This window comes from Microtus oregoni, unplaced genomic scaffold (assembly GCF_018167655.1).
Source record: "Microtus oregoni isolate MIOR12 unplaced genomic scaffold, Mior012 000018F_ref0000195, whole genome shotgun sequence".
NCBI lineage: Eukaryota > Metazoa > Chordata > Mammalia > Rodentia > Cricetidae > Microtus > Microtus oregoni.
The window spans coordinates 24,213,689-24,231,641 of record NW_024543077.1 but is presented as its reverse complement, the minus strand read 5'-3'; the positions used below and the strand labels follow the sequence as shown (position 1 = coordinate 24,231,641).

The 17,953-nt window shown below is 42.1% G+C and overlaps 1 protein-coding gene across 6 annotated transcripts in view; it reads left to right on the top strand.

The window, feature by feature from the left end:
• The window catches only part of LOC121458699 (disks large-associated protein 1), a 798,580-nt gene that overhangs the window by 377,121 nt on the left and 403,506 nt on the right, over positions 1-17,953 (top strand). For 5 of the 6 annotated variants that reach the window (XM_041667976.1, XM_041667977.1, XM_041667979.1 and 2 more), the window contains one exon: positions 4,172-4,264. The gene's annotated coding sequence lies outside the window, so the exon portion shown is untranslated. Of the gene's footprint in view, positions 1-4,171; positions 4,347-17,953 lie in introns of all 6 variants that reach the window. The other variant, XM_041667974.1, reaches the window with a different exon arrangement.

Genomic DNA, 17,953 nt, shown 5'->3' with positions numbered 1-17,953 from the left:
ATAGGATTCCAAACAGGAAGGCGTCCCTGCTCACGGATTGATGCATTTGGTTACTGATAATCAGCCTGCGGTGCTGGGAATTGAACTCAGGACTTTTGGAAGAGCAGGCAGTGCTCTTAACCACTGAGCCATCTCTCCAGCCCCTTCCTTTCTTACTGCCACTCCTACAGAGACAACAAAGGCCCACCTAGGTGACGGTCCACCATCGGAACAGCTCTCTCCCTGTGCTTCTGTTCTCATCAAAGGATCAAAGGAACCTGGTCCATGCTGGGACCAATACTGCTAGTCTGGGAACAGGAAGCAGAGAGTGTCAGTGAAGAACTTTAAAAATGACACAGATTATTTTCCAGACGGGAAGAGTACGCTACAACTTTAAGTACTTTGTGGACTTTGTATAGCATAACACGAGAATAACCCAGTTTTTGTTGTTTCAGTCAGAAGTCTCTGCATTGGCCATAAAAGAAAAGTGGGGTATGAGGGCTTTCCTGGTGCCTACAGTTTTCTTTTCCATTTGATTAAAATGGCAGTAGATTACTATACAGTCAAATGAAGACACACCAAGAACTTAACACTCCATCGGGAGACAAGGAAGATGGGATAAAGGAGAATAAATACACAAGAGAAAGTCAGGGGATCATCTGCAGGTCTCGGAGTTCTCATGACTGATGGAGAGGACGGAAGGCACAGGGATGCTGTGTCACTGGTGAACACATGAGAAGCTGGATTTAGAGGAATGAATATTACCCCTCATCTGGAGACCTAGACAAGGCAGTGTCTGAGTACCGAGTGTGGCTTGCACCCTGAAGATGAGTGGGGCTTCCTGTGAGGACAGATGGGAAAGGTGTTCTAGAAGGAGCAGTGATAGGAGGTGATGCTGTTAGGGAGGGGACACTCACAGAGCAGCAGTCACGGTTGGACGCTGTTGTGCTTGAGAAAGAGAGGAACAGCTGACGCTCGTGCTCAGTGCTGGAGCAGAATGCCTATGATGGGCATCTTAGAGGGGAAAGGATGCTAGCTCGTGGTGTGAGGGATGCAGTTTATCATGTAGACGAAGGGATGTGTACAGAAAGGCATGATGGCAGGTGGTGCCAGGGTAATTGATGTGTTCAACGATGGCTCCTTGCATCCTCGCATCTTTTGCAGAACAAGAAATGGAAAGAAGACTCCTTCGCTCACCCTCATCTCCCAAATCTCCCTCACCTCTCAAAACAGCACCATCTTCCATGAGCCACATGAATCTGTGAGAGTCATTTCGCATCCAAACAATAACAGTATTCTAATAAAAGGATAAAAAATATTTTGTTATAACACTGTGTTATTTTGAGAATTTCATACAATGTATTTTGATTATATTCAATCCCTAACTCCACCCAGATCCACCTCTACTTCCTTACCCCTGCAATTCCATGTCCTCTTATTTAAAAAAAATTATTGAGTAATCCACTTTGTGCTGCCCAGTACTCGTGGGGTGTCATACCAACCACACAGAAGCATAGTTAAACCTACCTAGACCACACCCTTAAAGAAAACTGACTTTCCCCCCCCCCCACACACACACACAAAAAAAACATTAATTGTCCATAATGCCTCAGTTGCAGCAGTGGGAGGCTCATGAGCCTTTCCCCTCTTCGTGCTGGAATAATGACAGCCCTGGTCCTGAGCAGGTCAGCTCCTGAGGAGAACAGTGCCCGAATGTCCCGAAGACTCTCTTTTGTTCTCATCCACCCCAACCTCTGCCCCTCTTCTGGACTATCACCAATAGTTTAAAGCTCCTTGAGTATTGGGCTGGAATTTTTATCCATCTGTGGTCACCAGATGTCACTGCAGGCTTTTCTGTGGGGTTCTGTTGTGATACAGATATTGTAGAAAACCTGCCTCTGGTCGTGGAAGGAAAATAGCAACAAGACTCGTTCCCCAAGCCCAGACCTTGCAAGTCGCAGGCGGGAAACTCTGGTGCACACAGCTCAGAACTATGCCAATTCTACTTCAACCCAAGTCTGAGTCCCAGCAACCCCTGTCTGTGACAAGTATCCCTGTTTGTGCTCCTTATTAACAGTGTTTCTTGAAGAAGCCACTTCAGTTGCTCAATGTTTGGTTCCTGTTTCTTTTTTTCCAATCTGTGAAGTAGAACTAATCATCATAAGATGCCCTCTTACTTGGAGAATGAACTAAACGGCGCTGGCAGAAATGCTTTGTTTCTCTGTGAAGTGCCTCAACATTATTAATACAGTGTAAGCCTGTTCAAGCGGTATTTTCAGGAGGATTCTGCAGAAAGACTCAGCAAACCCTTTCAGGAGGAAGTGTATACATGAGTGAGAGTTAAGCTGGCGAGATGGACCAATCAGGAAGGGCAGTTGCAATCAGCTGATGACCTCAGTTCAGTCCCCATGATGGAAAGAGAGAACCAATTCCAAAAGCTGTGTTCTGACCTTTGTATATGACCTGTGGTGCACACATGCGCATGAGTGCACATACATACACACACACACACACACACTAGATAGGTAGATGATAGATAGATGATAGATAAATAGATAGATAGATAGATAGATAGATAGATAGATAGATGGATAGATAGATAGATAGATAATTGCGAATCCTGGGTCCAGCTACTGGGCTAGTTGCTATCTCTGACATTCTCGAGCTCTAAATTAGAAACAAATGAATTAAATTTTTATATGTCTCAGTCTCCTCCTCTATGAAAATGGTGATTAGGAACGATTCCTTCCAGAGCTATAATATGTAATATCACATAACAACAAAGGAACAATCGGGTGGGTGGTGGGATTTAGTGTCTAGCCAGATGGCTTTTCAATGAGAAGATGATTCTAATCATCTCAGTGGATTCAGTGTAGTCACACGAATCCTTAGATTTAGAGATACTTTCTTGGCTGGGGAAGAAGAAAAGATACAAGAAGACAAAAGCTAAGGTTGCAGTATGAGATTCAACCACCAGTCCTGACTTTGTATATGGTGGACGGCAGGCTGAAGATCTGTCATACTCAGCGCCCAGTCTGCTCCGCTGGGGATCTCTTAAACATTGAGTGTAGTCTGCTATGTTGGGAAAGAAACCGATTTCGGTATACTCTCTAGTCCCAAGGAGTCATTTACAAAGATTTGCAAAGATACGTATGACCGGAAGTAAAATAGCCAAAGAGGCTACTGCTGAGTTCTGCGGTTCTTTCCATCCTTTGTTTACATAAGAGCAAGGCTGCTCGAAGCCCTGAGACTTGGGGTTGGGGGAAGGTAGGTGCTAAAGGCAGACAGTTCATGAATACGCAGATATTGATCCTTGCGGAAGGCCAAGAGGAAGGAAGCATGGCATTAGTCCGTAGAGATGACGTCAAGACTCTAAAACTCCCCTAGAGGGAGAGATGCTAGCTGGCTAAGTGGAGGCAGTGGCTCAGAAATGTGTGATACTGTTACTGACAGTCAGGGATCCATACAGCCAGGAAAAGGTAAAGAGGGAAGTAGTTTTTGCAGCCTGGCTGCCCATCAGAAACTCATGGGAATGCTCTATGGGCAGGTTCCTAAGCATCTATGACAAAAACAAATAGACCTTCTTCCCCTCAATTGCTAACGGACCTTGATGCAGTGTGAGGATTGTGAGGTCCTAGTGCAGGATAAAGAGTGCACAGCGGACCTGCAGACCACTGGGAGGCGCTGTGCACTTGACCGTTGTGGGCCTGGCGTGAGGAAGGATGGCTGCAAAGAAACTGAAGATCTATATGCGCCTAGAAGGTGGAACAGGAAGAGGAAAAGACACAATAGCCCACTGAATTTAAATACTTGGGACTAGACAACATCCGCTACCCCCCATATCGGGATACCCAGTACTGTGACACATAATGAACTGAAAAAGAATATTTGTTCATTAAATAGTTAAGTAAACATATGACATTAAATCTGGAACACTGGGCTAGCACAGGAAAATAGAGTTTCACCAAAACAAAATAAGCACATTTAAAAGGATAAAAGTTTTGAGGGGATGGGGAGTTCCCTTAAGACTTCCTGGGAAAGGGGGCATAATAAAAATGGCTCTGAGCTTGCAAGGAAAGCATGTAGAGATGATTTGTGGGGCCCCTCTACCGCAGTTCCTGAAACTTGTCAACCCCTCCTGTTGTCTTTGCATGTGACAAGCGGACTGAAGTGTGAACTGTGTTTCCCACAGGTTACATCTGCTCTGGGACGTGCTGAATGTCACTCGAAGGTCCCTGTGTCTGCTTCAGAGAACTCCTGTTGAATGACAAGGACGCTGAGCACAGTAAGTCCAAGTGGGGAAACAGCACGGGCAGAAAGGAGCCTGTGAGCCTGCCGTCCTCCAGTTAAAATAGAAAAGCAGCAAGGTACGAAGGTGTATCCAGAATTCACAGCTAAGTGTTGGCTCCCACGCCACCTCCCACCCAACACACACACGCCACGTGCTACAAACACCACATATACACACATGCTCCACATGCCGCACGTAACACAGTTACAGACGTACACTACATGCCACACAGACCACACATACAGACACGCACCACACGACACACATACACACATCCACCATATGCCACACTTACCACACATACACACATGGACCACATGACACACATAACACCCATGCACCCCATGACACAACACACATACACACATACAGACACGCACCACACGACACACATACACACATGAACCACATGACACACATAACACACATGCACCCCATGACACAACACACATACACACATACACCACATGACACACATACACACATACACACATACACACATGCACCCCATGACACAACACACATACACACCTACTCACATGCACCCCATGACACAACACACATACACACATACACACATGCATCCCATGACACAACACACATACACACATGCACCCCATGACACACATACACACATACACACATGCACCCCATGACACAACACACATACACACATGCACCCCATGACACAACACACATACACACCTACACACATGCACCCCATGACACACTTACCACACATACACACATGCACCACATGACACACACCACTCATATACATACTCACCACACATGCTAACCACACATACATACCACATACACGTACACACCACCTGCATACCATAATACAAACATATACACAAACACATACCACACATGCACATACATACCACCTCCATACTACACATAGAAACATATATGCAAACATACACCATACATATACACACCACACATACACACACATACATATGCACATACCACACTTACATACATTCGCCATACACACATACACACCATACATACACACATGCCATACTTTCACATACTCACTACACATACACACACACCATACATATACACATACCACACTTACATACACCCGGCACACATACACACATGCCCCACACACCATAGACATACGTACCACAGACACACACACACCACATACATATATATCAGCATGCTTCCTTTCATCTAAAAGTAATCATGGATCCAAACTGACTTCTCTTGCAGCTATAACAGAGAGGCATAAAGGGACCCTACATGCCCAGTAAACTTTCCAAAGTGAAAACTGTCCTGTTTCTCCAGGCTCCGATATGGCCGGATTACGTTAAAGATGTGCTTCTGGTTTGGGGATGTAGCTCAGTGGCAAAGTACTTGTCTATCATGTGCAGGGCCTGGGTATTTCCCCAGCTTTATTTCTTGGTGGTTTTATTTAATACCATTGGGAAGAAAGTCAAAAGGCACTAATTGCTCATTATATACTGTGGCAGAAATTAACAAACAAGAACTATTTTCTTTTTGCTGACACCTTTTCCAAGTCTTGCAGATGTTTTTCTTTTTGTTTCTCCTTTGGTTTGCTGACCTCAACTGGCACAAGGAGTAGATAACATTATTTCTGAGAAAAAGACTAAGTACAGTTAGTAAACAAGAAGTCACTACTGGGCAGGAACATAACAGGGAGGAGAATCTTGAGGAATGGAGGCTGTCTCTATAGCTGTGCTTTGCCATGATGGATCCTGTCATAGTTAAGAGGCATCAGCAGAAAGATTATATTATAATATACAATAATACATTAACAACATATTTTAAAATATTAATACCATAATAAAAGACTTAATTTGGGTGACTTCATTTTCTGGGTTCCTTCTTCAGTTATGGAAGAAATTATATCCAAAACACAGAAAATAGAGAAAACTCATAAATATGAAATTACGTATTGTTATGGTATCAGTGTGGTAACAAACTTACTTGGGAAACATCTACATAGTTGTTACATCACTCTATGTGAAATATTTATGATATGCCCTCATGTTACTAATATGACCTTCATGCTGGAGTTTCTGTGGACTCCTCAGAAATTATCTTGAATGTTCTTTGGACCATTGGTTCTTTGACTTTTGATAACCTTTGAACCTTACCTATTACCAAACCTTTAAGACTTTTTATTCTAGAATCCAGGGCTCTTTCTGTAACATCGATAAACTATGCATAATAAGGGCAATTATCAGGTAACGGGTATGTTCACAATGTCCAGTACATTTGTATTTGGCAACTTTGGAGAAAGTATTCTATTATCTGTACTATCTTAGTGAATCCAGAACTTTGTACCTCAATCACTTTCTATCATAACTTGTAATACCAACCTAAAAATATCTTTTTAGACCTTAAAAATTTTTTCTTAGATAAACAAGTTTTTATGTCTATGCCATGATCCTTTCTCAGCTTTCTTGGGTCTTATGCGTAGTTATACATGCCTCTATGTTGGACACTAAATGTTGCAAGTCTTTCTTTGGACTGTCAGCTCCCAAATAATGACATAGAGATTTTTTTTATTAATTAAGAAAGCTTGCCCTTCACTTAGGTTTCTTCCCAATTAGCTCTTAAAACTTACTTTAGCCTGTTTATATTAATCTACATTCTGCCGTGTGGCTCGTTACCTCTCCTCAATACCATACGTATGACTTCCTCTGTATCTCGCTGGCAAATCTTCTGTGCCTCAAATTCTTTCCCAAAGTTCCTGTCTGCCCCTACCGCACCCCCAGATGTCCTGCTTATTCTCTCCCACTCAGCTAGTGTTCAGTCAGCTCTCTTCTAAACCAATCAGAACCAATCAGGCAGGTGAGGAAGGACAGAGACACATCTCCACACAGTGTACAAAAAGAGTATCCCAACACCACATTGCTTAAATGATATACAGATGGTTCCCACTGAGGTTATGATTTTTAAACTTTGTAGTATTGCAAACGCACATCTATGCTATTATCTGGATTTTGCTTTCCATATAAATCGTGTTCACTGTATTATGTGGTATGCTCAGAATTTTATTGTAAAATAGATTTTCTGTATAATGATTTTGTCTAACTGTATTAAAATAAATACTCTGTGGTTTAAGGAAGAGGGCGCTAAGCTAACTGGTAGGATAAAATGGAATCCAGTTTTCGGTTATATTTTTGATGGTTTTCTAGGCTATCACCCACTGCAAATGGGAGGGCGTCTGAAGTGCCTCAGGAAGCATGCTATAGGGAAACAGACACATGGATGCTAATAACAAAAAGACTATAGGTTTGTCTGCTTCATCTGCAAAATAGTGCCAAGGTGGCAAGAATGTTTACATTACTAAACCACTCTGTGCAGAAATAACAACGGGAACAGCAGAAACAAAACCCCACCGCCAGCTCTATGATAAAGAAGTGGTAAATGGCACCCCTTAGAACCAGACGTGACTTTTTCATATACTTGTTGTTAGCTTGGTGTTCTTGTGGGACTCCTAACTGTGGAAGTAGGTGTATCTCTGACTCTTTTGCTTGCTCTTTGGACTCTTTTCTGTTGGGATGCCTTGTCCAGCCTTGGTATGAGGGCTTTTACCTTGTCTATTGTATCTTGCTTTGTACTGTTTGTTGTCTCTTGGACTGCTCTTTTCTGAAGAGGAAATGGGCAGTGGAGCTGGTGGAGAAGGGAAATGAGGGGTATTTGGGAAGAGTGGAAGGAGGGGAACTGTGCTCAGGATGTGTTGTATGAGAGAAGAATCTATTTTCATTAAAAATGAATAAAGAGAAATCTTAAAATAGAAACAGAAAATGAATAAGTTGAACCCATAAACCTAAACATAGCGAAAGATTAATGACAAAGCAGAATGCAACAACAGATCCGTATTTATTTAGATATCTCCTCCTCTGCTGCCTTGAGGCAAGTAGAGTTTACAGCACAAATAACCTATAACCTATAATGTATAGTAAAGGCTGATTCGTGTCCCTGGCTCGTAAACACAGATGCTTGTTTTTAATTATAATACTTAGAGTAATACCTGAATTAAAACTTAGGAAGTTTATTTAGGAGTTTTCCATTTAATGTTTTTGGCCCATGTTTGACTGTGGGTAACTGAACCATAGATCCTGGAAGACCACTGTGACTGTAAACGTATCCTAACAACAGGAGAAAAGGGGGCTGTAGATCTCAGCACCATCTGGGGCTCGGCATCTCTCACGCCATGAAAGGACAGTGGTGGGCGCAGAAACAGGGCTACTGTAGATCTGTGTGGACAGCCATCCTGTCTCTGACAGAAGTGTGTAACAGGCATCTGTTTAAAACTGTAGATTATGACTTCACCACTAATCCCCTTTAGACCATCTGCTTTCATAAAATTGATTTTCAGATTGCAAAGTCAAGTCTCCCATGTCAGGTTATCATGCAGGTGGTTTACTTGTCTCTGCCTGCAGATATATATATATATATATATATATATATATATATATATATATATACTTTTCTAGGTAGACAATGGTCTGTAAAATATGCTGCTATTTATCTAGTGAAAAAGAATAGCACATACAGATAGAAGCAAATTTTATATAGCAATATATTAGCATATTAATGGAAAGATGGCACAGCATGTAAAAATAAAGCTGTACCTCCTGGCAGAGGAAGGAGCCAGGAGAAAGGAGAGAGAAATGAACTCCAGGTTCGTCTTGTAAATTTGACTTCAGAGCCACGTAAAACCTCCCATCATCACGGAGCAGGAATAAATTTGAAGCATTCTATAAACATCCGCAATAAAACATGCCAACTGTGTCTGTCTTCCAGTAGGTAGCCCAGCAAGACTGAAGGAGGATGACAGAGGACTTCAAGTCACAGGTGCCACGTATCCTAAGCTGAACACAGTTGCAAGGAACTGTGAGCTGGCTGCTGTTATCATGATGCCTCTCGGGTTGTCTCGGGATTTATTCCCAAGGTGTGGTGTGTGTGCCTGATCGTTGACAGAGGTTTCTGTCCCACCAGGTCCCACAGTCGTTCCGTCCCAAAGAAATACACAGAGGTCTATATTAATCATAAACTGGTTGCCCTATTAGCTCAGGCCTCTTATTAATTAATTCTTACATATTAACCCATAATTCTTGTCTGTGTTAGCCACGTGGCTTGGTACCTTTTTCGGCGAGGCAGTCACATCTTGCTTCCTTTGTGTCTGGATGATGATTGTAGACTGACCTTTCTTCTTCCCAGAATTCTCTTGTTCTCATAGCCCCGCCTATACTTCCTGCCTGGTTGCCCCACCTATACTTCCTTCCTGGCTACTGGCCAATCAACATTTTATTAAAATACAATTGACAGGGTACAGGCCATTGTCCCACAGCACCTGTTGGTTAAAGAAGTGAGTACACATAGTCTTCATCAGAAAACTGAAATCTGATGATGATGATGATAATAATAATAATAATGATAAACCTGCCCTCCACTTGTTTGAATAAGAAGTATCATGAATTCATGAAGGTTGTTTGATAAAGTAAGTGGTTCCTGTGTCTTGTTCTCAGGAAGATTTTTGAGGTGCTTGAATTCTTACCATGAGGCCTTGGTCTCAGCCCAGTGTCTTGACTCTCAGGCTTGACAAGCACTCCTTGTGGGAAGCAACAGCAGCCTGGGGTAGCTATCATAGGCTGGTACTGAACTCTCGGGGACCAAGGATGGAAAATTTTGAGCAGTAGCAGAGAGCACAACTCTAATGGATTGAAGCCCAACAGGTGTCTTAAAATGTACAAACCTCTAATGATGCTGTCAAAATTAAATACTGGTACTGTGCTTCAAAAGTTACCAGGAAGCAAAATCTCTATTCAAAACCAGCAAATGAAGGAAATCAAGCACTGACTCTGCCCTCATACAAACTATCACAAGTAAGCAATTTGATGTGTTCTTTCTCTTTGTGGAAGTAGTCCGTTTATCAAATGAAGACTCATGTTAGAGTTACACCATTTTTTTGAGATCTTTAATGATATATTACATGTAGACACTTATAGACTGTGACCACCAATGTCACCAAAAAATCTATAAAAATATCTGCTTCAAAACAGGAATACAGCACCATTGACAGGTATCTTTGCCAAAAAAAAAAAAAAAAAAAAAGAATCTGCATCCCTAGGTCTGCACTATTCTCTCAATACCAGACACAGCTGACTGCCCACAGTAGACGTGATGCCAGGCCAAGTTGAGATGTAAACTACTACATAGCAAAAATAAATAAATAATGATGTATTTCAATAGCATTTAATTTTGATTATTAAAATTTGATTATTATTTCCTCATATGCTATTATATATTAGGAAAATAAGTATATTGTGAAGGCTACTTTGAAAGTACTCATCACCATTTTTAAGGTTTCTTTTGTACCTGGTATTATATTCCTATTGGATAGCAACAGCCTGTTGTAAGTACAACCAGCAGGAAAAGTGGTGGACAGAGGAGCTTGAACAATGACATACAGATGCAAAGCTGAAGCTTTTAGACAAGGAAAATCTACACTTTAGGAAGCACTAGAGGGTATTTTGTATTTTATTTTACTTTATCTTATTGTATATTGTATTTTCTGTTTCTTGGGGCAGTGTCTCTTTCTATAATCCAGGCTGGCCTGTGACACATGGCAGACTTCCTACCTTCGCAGAAACCTTACACTTTAAAATTGTAGAATTAAGACCATGCAGACTTGACTTTTAATATGTCATGTCTAATAGTAGATGCAGTTCATTGAGTAAGAAATTGCCTAATGTCATCTATACTCATTTCTGCTTTAAATTATCAATTAAAAAGGTCTGACTTAACATTACCTAAACTTTTGTCCATACTGCAGAAAGAATTTGATGTCTAACTACCCCACAGAAAGATAATAGTCACTGTCAGATAAGAAAACATTGATAATTATTTTGTGTTGTAAATAGATGTTGCAATAACATAAAAGAACACTAGGGGGCAGTGGTGCTAGCCCATGGCTCTCTAGGGATTGGAAAATTACACCAATGTGTGGTAGCAACATTACTCGAGATGATTTCTGAATTACAGGGAGAGTGTGTAATATCCATCACCTCTTGAAAGGACACTTTGCTCAAATTTTGAACTCATCCATAATATTTTTCTGGAAATGCCTTTCTAACGATTCTTTCTGAGAAAAGCCGTTTTCTGTCTGTGCAGAAATAGCATCTGTGGCTGCCGTATTCCTCTCTTGGAGTCACCGTTCTTTTCGGCCTCTCTCCCTTGCACCTTGGTGTCTCTGTCCTTTTGATAGGATTTGAGAATAGTTGCTATTCTCAGCCTTCAGCTTCTTTCTCTCCATCCTTAATTTACACAACTCAGTTTAATTCCAATTCACAAAGCATCCTAAATAATCAGTTTGGATGCTAGCCCACGACCTACCAAAAAAAAAAGAAGGAACAAAAACTAAAATGTCAAAACTAAAAATCTAAAGGATTAAAAACTTACTTACATTTTCTGCAATTATATTTTGCTTGTTTTTTGTTTGGTTTGTTTTGTTTTGGTTTGTTGATTGTTTTTACTGTTATTTTAATTTGATATGGTATCTTACAGTATAACCCAGGCTGGCCTCCAGCATATCCGTTCTCCTACTTTGGCTTCCTAACCACTGGAACTGTGAAAGTGTACCACATTTCTGCACTATCTTTTAGTTCGCTTTAAAAGCATAATATTCTGCCAACAGTGATTTTTCTTGGTAGAACATGTAGTGTTTGGCACAGACCATAGGTACTTTATACTTGGTGATAAGGTCATCATTGGTATGCTCAACTCAGAGTCTAGCTGTATTCCAGAACCTTCTCAATATGCAGGGAATCTCCTAATACACAGCAACACATAATTTCTTTCTCTCTTTAAGAAGTAGACTCTGTGATTACTACATGAGCTGTGTTCTGAACTTGGCTTTGACCTACTTAAATTCTAATTCCTCATTCCACACGGTTCTCGTAATTTACTTCTTGAAGTCTGTTTGGAATGTGTCATTAGCAGCAGGTGGCGGGGTGATTATGAAAATATGTGATTAATACCATTAATCCTGCTTGATTCCGATTCATTTCTTCAGGTCTTTTGTTCTTGGAATTTCTATAGCCTATTCTCATGGTATTTCATAAATAATAAGTGATTTTGCTCTCCTACACAGAGAGGCAATTTGAATCCATGTTTGTGCAACTCAAACTTTCAATTCACTGGAACCTCTATCAGTTTTGAGCCAGAGTTCCGTGGGAAAAGAATCTCACTTTCATGAGCGTTGCACTAAGTTTAAGCCAGGGGCTGTTTTCACAGAGGTGGACAGGCTGAAAGAAGGTAATGGAGAGGCTGGAGTCACAATGCAATACGGTAGGAAGCTGTCACCACCGCGGGCATGAAGGGAGGAGCTGCCTAGTTCTCTGAGAAACACAGCTATGGTGTCTTGGATGGAAACACAGCCAGAACCAAGACTGGGAGGGGCTGAGGCAAAAGCTCCCAGACCTACCTCCTTCCCTGCTCTGCCTCAGCCCAAGCATGACCTGGGCCACTGAGAGCAAGAAACAATTAGGGAAGCAAGTGTGATTGTAGCCATGGTGAATAACAGCCCCTGGGTGTTGGAAATGACCCTGAGGGGCCTCTCCTTGTGTGTCTGTCTCGTTCACTAATTCTTCACCAGATCCCTCTAAGGAAAATCATCCATGATTCCTCCATGCTAGGCTTTTTGTTCCCTGCTTCAATGGGAAATATCTGCTATTCCATAAAAAACGTGTAGTTTCTTCTCAGCATCACATGACCAACTTTTGAATGGGTTCAGCATCCTTTGACTCTGGAGTACTTAGATAGAGCTGCAGGGGAACAGGAGACATGTCTACTCTCTGCTCGTTCCTAAATGAATCAGTCAAGCCTGGGCCACTGCAACCCGGCCCTCTTTATGGTTAAGTCAAACTTCTGCTTTCAGATGCTCTTAGTCCTTCACCAAGTGTTAATCTCACAACTCCTTGCTCCCCCATTCCCTTCAAATTTTCTCTGATAGGATGAATGAGAAGCACATCTGACGTTTCATTTTAAACAAGCTGTCATTAAAGACCCTCTACCAAAACGAAACAAAACAAAAAATAAACAAGAGCAATGGATTGAAAAGTTCCATTCAGAAAGAGCATACTCCCCTAAAATTAAGTAAATAAGATGCTGTTACTTTTGTCTAAGAACCTCCTGCCTCTTCTTGACAAGCTTGGTCTGCCTTTTGCTTCCAAGCACTCTTTTCTCTTTCCTTGCCGAGGTGGTTTCTGCCAGATACCCAAATGGCTGGTGCACAGGGATGAGCTTCTGCTTCCGCGCCATCCTCAGAGGCCAGCTTTGTTTCTCATCATCCGGCCACTCTTCCCAGACAGGCCACTGATATGGTTGAGAACATTGAAATAAATGGGACCTGTGGGTGGCTATGTAGCCCTCTTTATCCACCTGTATGGTGAGGTCAGCTATCAGAGCAGAGAGCTGCTCTGTGATACGAAAGCCAAGTTGCAGAGATAAGAGCTCTGCAGTTTGTCATTTTTAGGACTATCTCCCACCCCCCCCCCAAAAAAAAATACATGTTTCATGGTCTTCAATACAGAAATAATGTCAAGCCAGGACCAAAAGAGAAGAGTTACAGTATATTATAATAAAGTATATTGTAATCGGTGATGGTGTGACCAGAGCTGCCGCATGTAACACAGCTTGGTTGTGATGGGTCAGAGGAGCTATTAGCATCTCAGTCTGGGGATAGGTAGGATATTAGCATATTAACGTAGGAATGTGTGACACAGGCATTGTGTTTCCAGCCCTCTCAACCCCATCAGGCATAGCTCTGGGAGAAGTGTGATACCTGCCAGTACTGGTCTCCAGGACTCCCAGGCCTCTGAGATGGAAGCCTCCAGAAGGGATTCCAGAAGCACTGGGTCTGCCACCACTAACCCCTGGAGTAAGCAGGCCGCCTGCAACCCCTGTGATGTGATTCCCAGGATCCCACGCCCAGATTCCCAGCACTCCCACTGGCCATGTCTCAGATTCCTGAGGAAACACAGAGGCTTTGACTCCTGTGGAAATCAATGTCTCTCTTCTCATTCTGTTCCACCACCAGAGTACAGAGAAATAAAGACGTGCAAATACAAATATAAGGATTTTATTTAATTCTATTCATTTGGGTCTTTATTGTTCGAATGAGAAATCAAGTAAAAACCATCATCGTAATGGGCTAGCACTTAAACAATAAGAGGAAAGAGGTTTTGTCTGTTTGTTCGTTTGTTTGTGGAGTTGTTTCATTCTTATGTTAAAACCAGGACTATAGCAAGTTGGTGTTTGCTTTGGGGTGAGAGAGGTGATGAAGTCTAGGATGGGTGATTAATGCTGCAGGGAGCTCATATGGCCAAGCCATGTATCTTGTTTGAATTCACTTCTCGTCCACGATGAGCCATCTGAGCACCGTGAAAGGACCACCGTGGTCAGGAAATCTTCCTCCGCTTCCGTTAGCACCCAGCTCTGCAGACTGCATCTGTGAGCTCTCTTCCAGCCCAGTGAAGCTACAAGAATCAGAGGATTCCTTTCAGATACTTGGTCCTTGTGCCAAAGCAGGAATCCCAGAGGTCCTCCCTACTTCTTTTCATGAAGGTCTGCTTCCTCACGTTTCTTTCCCAGCTCCTATGGACTCATTGAGAGACTGCATTCCCTACCAGCGAAGACCTAAGATGGGCTTGGCCATGACTCGTCTCCCACCCAGAAGCACATGGGACCATGGGATAGAAGCATTAGCAGATGCTGAGGAACCATGGTGCAAGTGATGCTGTGCATGATGGTGAGGGACCATGGTGCAAGTGATGCTGTGCAGGATGATGAGGGACCATGGTACAAGTGATGCTGTTCAGGATGGTAAGGGATTGTGGTACAAGTGATGCTGTGCAGGATGCTGAGGGACCAGGGTGCAAGTGATGCTGCTGTGCAGGATGACAGGGACAGACATGGACCTGCCCGCCTCTCCCATAGACACACATAAATAGGAAAGTGTTGAAGAATTTGTGCTCAAATTATACTGGGGTTTTATGTCTGTTAACCAGTTGTAGTCCCTTGATGCTCTGAAAATGTCTGAGCAGAGTTCTAAACTATCCAAACCCATGACCACACTAGAGGCTGAAGATAACGTGAAAACTGATAGAAACCACAGAGAAAGCACATAGGTGCTTTTGTGACTCAGTCTATATTTTTGCATGAAATCCAACAGTTAAAGAGAAAATGTTGTATAAAGTATGCTCTAAAATTCATAATTAGGGTACAAAAGAAAGACAATATCATAACTTGCATTTCATTAAATAATCATTATATGAATATTAGGTTTGAATAAATTATAACTTGAAATATATCTAAGAAAATTGGGAAGGTAAAAATAAATATATCTGACTGTAGTCTTTAAATTATAATAATTGCAATATTGATTAAATCAGGTCATAGTGTTACCCTGTGGATTAAATAAGTTTATATTGTAAAGCAATCATACAATGCCTAGCTTGGAATAGGCCCAACATAGTCTATTTGCATTCTTATATCAATGATGTAAGCCTGTGTTGTCCGTGTGTAGGGTGAGTGTGTGTGTGTGTGTGTGTGTGTGTGTGTGCATGTGTGTGCATGTGTGCATGTGTGTATGTGTGTTGAAGCAAAAACATCCATTTGTAAAATTATTCCTATAAAATATAGTATGGGCTTCAAGGAGTAGCAGCCAGTAAGCTGGTACTCAATCTGTAGGGGCCAGGGTTTAGGCTCGGTAGCAAGTTTGTGAGGAGTGACTCTTGGATCCAGATGGGGGAATCAGCTCCTAGGTACCCCAGTTCTCAAAGCCGATACTTTCAGACTGTTGTGTGATGACTGATACAGTGAGAAGCAAGTTGTAACTACAAGACAGTAGCCATAACTAACAGGTCCTGGTCCAGGTGAGCCACCCTGACTCTGAAATACATTCTCAAGTATTAATCATGGTGTGTTTTTATGGGAATGGGGCACTGGGGTAAGGGAACTGGGGAGCCATATGGGTTACAATGGGTCAACACCAGCGGAGATAGGGTTATTTTAACAGCTGATGAATTCAGTAAGGTGCAGTCGTATAGATGCGTACCAGCTAAATGTCGACTCCAGGCATTTGAACACGGCCTGTGAGGGCTGGAAAAGGTCCACGGTGGGTTGGAATCCTGCTGAGAATAGCTAGACTATAAACGGAAACTGGAAACCTGCATCTGCTTCTTCTTACTTCGTCTTCCTAGAAATTAAAGTTCTCTGGGCTCTCTGAAACCATGTGCGTATTTATTGTCTGCCAGATGTAGGAGCCTTCTCATGGTCTTCACCATTAACAAGGGAGATTACTGTGAGTCACCTTCCTTAGATAGGAGAGAATAAAGCAAATCAAATATTCATTGCTGTAAATGAGTTTGTCTATAACAAATGGTCCTATTAAGTAGGTTTGGGATCTTTTGGGGGGGGGATTTTTTTTTTGTTTTATTTTTGTTTTGTTTTTCAAGACAGAGTTTCTTTGTGTGGTTCTCGAACTCACTCTATAGACCAGGCTGGCCTCGAGTTCAGAGAGATCTGCCTGCCTGTGGCTCCCTGAGTACTGAGATTAAAAGTATGTGTGCACCACCACCTTCTGGCTGGAAATCGACAGCCCAGGGATTGTGTGTGTCACTCAAAATAATATGAAGACTTAGAAGGGATCGCAGACAGTTACGGGTTACAGGAGTTGATCTGCATCTTTCTTTACAAGAATACTTGGCACCCCTGTGTTGATTGAAGTGAATACGTGCAGGTGTTAGTTGATGCAGACTGTGTGACCGTATGGCAGAGGTGATGGTGGCAGAAGATACAGCAAGCCCAAAGGCTGCAGGCAGGGTGTCCCACAAGGAAAGACTGGTAGATTGACTTGAAGAAGAAGAGGGAGAATGTTCTGAAGCTGGCCATCAGACAGGAACGATTGGCAAGCAGAAGAGTGTGTTGGAGGGTAACCAAAGCACAAACATCTACTTTCACCCACAGTCACTTCCTGATGTCTTCCTGGTGTCCTTTAGACTTTCCATGTCAAAGCCAGAACTGAACCTCTTAAATATTCCAGAAAATTTTTTACATGTCATTTTTTTTTTGACCTAGTGGGAAGGACAGGGACAGGGGAGAGTCCTCCTTTAAGTGGAAGACTTAAAGAGCCTTTGGCTAGAGGCTGATCAGCTATTTGGTGGAACAATGACTCACACTGGAATAGTAATGGCACCCAACTATTTCTCAACTCTGTAAAAATGTAAAGAAAAAAACTCCCTAAAATCCAAAAGCAGATGTTTTTGCACTTATTTAAACAAACAAACAAACAAACAGGCAAAAAATACCACCGAATGGTAAGCTCATCCTTCAGGTTGATGGACTCACTATTAAATGAGCTTGTCCTCCTAAAAATACGCCTCTCTCATATTGGAAGAAAATTGTTGCACGGAGTACCCCTTTGTTCCAACTGCCCGGCTAGCTTACACCCAAAATAACCACACAGAAATTGTATTAATTAAATCACTGCCTGGCCCATTATCTCTAACTTTTTATTGGCTAATTTTAGATCTTAATTCGACCCATTTTTGTTCATCTGTATATCACCATGTGACTGTGGCTTACCAGCAAGATTCTAACCATTATCTGTCTCAGGCAGGA